This window comes from Calliphora vicina, chromosome 1 (assembly GCF_958450345.1).
Source record: "Calliphora vicina chromosome 1, idCalVici1.1, whole genome shotgun sequence".
Taxonomy (NCBI): domain Eukaryota; kingdom Metazoa; phylum Arthropoda; class Insecta; order Diptera; family Calliphoridae; genus Calliphora; species Calliphora vicina.
The window spans coordinates 82,762,729-82,764,994 of NC_088780.1; positions in this window are offsets into that span (position 1 = coordinate 82,762,729).

A 2,266-nucleotide genomic window follows, 5' to 3' on the forward strand; every position below is an offset into this window, starting at 1 on the left:
TGAACACCTACTTGGTCGCTTAGTGGGATGCGAGTGGGATATCTATCAAAATAAATATTTTGTAACTCAAAACATAAAATTTTTGACTTTTTTTGCAAAATCAAAAACTTTGTTGACTTTTTTTTTTCAAAATGGACCCTTTTTTAATTTTTTTTTTAGGTCAAACAAAAGCTTAGATATTATCCTTGAAGACCCTTTTGGTCGCTTAGTGGGATGCGAGTGGGATATCTATCAAAATAAATATTTTTTAACTCAAGACTTACAATTTTTGACTTTTTTTTTTGCAAATACGATTTTTTTTCCAAATGGGCCCTTTTTTTAAAATTTTTTTTGTAGTCAAAAGAAAGCTTAGGTCCATTCCTTTAAGATATTTTTAGTCCCTTAGTGGGATGCGAGTGGGATATCTATCAAAATAAATATTTTGTAACGCAAGACATACAATTTTTTAATTTTTTTTTGCAAAATCAAAATTTTTTTCCAATATGGGCCCTTTTTTAATTTTTTTTTTTTGCTCAAAAGAAAGCCTAGGTCCATTCCTTTAAGATATTTTTAGTCCCTTAGTGGGATGCGAGTGGGATATCTATCAAAATAAATGTTTTAACACAAAAATTGTATGTCTTGAGTTACAAAACATTTATTTTGATATATATCCCACTCGCATCCCACTAAGCGATCAAAACCATCTTAAAGGAATAGGCCTAAAAAAAAATTGCAAAAAGGGCCCATTTTAAAAAAAAGTCAAAAAAGTTTTTGATTTTGCCAAAAAATCAAAAATTGTATATCTTGAGTTACAAAATATTTATTTTGATAGATATCCCACTCGTATCCCACTAAGGGACCTAAAATATCTTAAAGGAATGGACCTAAGCTTTCTTTTGACTAAAAAAAAATTTTTAAAAAAGGGCCCATTTTGAAAAAAAATTCGAATTTGCAAAAAAAAAGTCAATAATTGAATGTCTTGAGTTACAACATTTTTATTTTAATAGATATCCTACTCACATCTTCCTAAGTGACAAAATAGGTCTTAAAGGAAAAGACCTAAGCTTTCTTTTGAGCAAAAAAAAATTTTAAAAAAAATTTTGAAAAAAATTTCGATTTTGCAAAAAAAAATTAAAAAATTGTTACAAAATATTTATTTTGATAGATATCCCACTCGCATCCCACTAAGGGACTAAAAATATCTTAAAGGAATGGACCTAGGCTTTCTTTTGAGCAAAAAAAAAAATTAAAAAAGGGCCCATATTGGAGAAAAATTTTGATTTTGCAAAAAAAAATTAAAAAATTGTATGTCTTGCGTTACAAAATATTTATTTTGATAGATATCCCACTCGCATCCCACTAAGGGACTAAAAATATCTTAAAGGAATGGACCTAAGCTTTCTTTTGACTACAAAAAAAATTTTTAAAAAAGGACCCATTTGGAAAAAAAATCGTATTTGCAAAAAAAAAAGTCAAAAATTGTAAGTCTTGAGTTAAAAAATATTTATTTTGATAGATATCCCACTCGCATCCCACTAAGCGACCAAAAGGGTCTTCAAGGATAATATCTAAGCTTTTGTTTGACCTAAAAAAAAAAATTAAAAAAGGGTCCATTTTGAAAAAAAAAGTCAACAAAGTTTTTGATTTTGCAAAAAAAGTCCAAAATTTTATGTTTTGAGTTACAAAATATTTATTTTGATAGATATCCCACTCGCATCCCACTAAGCGACCAAGTAGGTGTTCAAGGAAAATATCTAAACTTTATTTTAAGAAAAAAAAAAAAAAAAGGACGTGTTTTAAAAAAAAGTCAAAAAAGTTTTTGATTTCGGAAAAAAAATATTAAAAATTTTTTATTTTTTTTTTAAAATATTTTTTTTCGAAAGATCGAAGAAATAGCTATCTATACTATTTGGGACACATTTTGCTAAGAACAATAGGTAATAAGTTACATGGATAAGAAAAAACCCCTGTTTGACCAAATTGTCAAAATTTTACCCCCTATAACTCAGAGAGTTCTCTACCGATGTTGTTGAAAAATTGTGTCTGAGTTACTATCCAATAGAGCTAACCTTGGTGCAAATTTCATCCCGATCGGAAGACATCGATTTCAAAAGTTGGTTCACTTGACATGAAATGCCCCATATTTATTTATCAAACTCCATACAAATTCGTTTATTTAAGTGCATTGTTCATTAGTGTCCCAAAAAAATTTTTTTTTGGAATTTCGGAACGCATACCCTCTAATTTTTTTTATATATATAAAACTATTAAATATGAAATTTTGTCT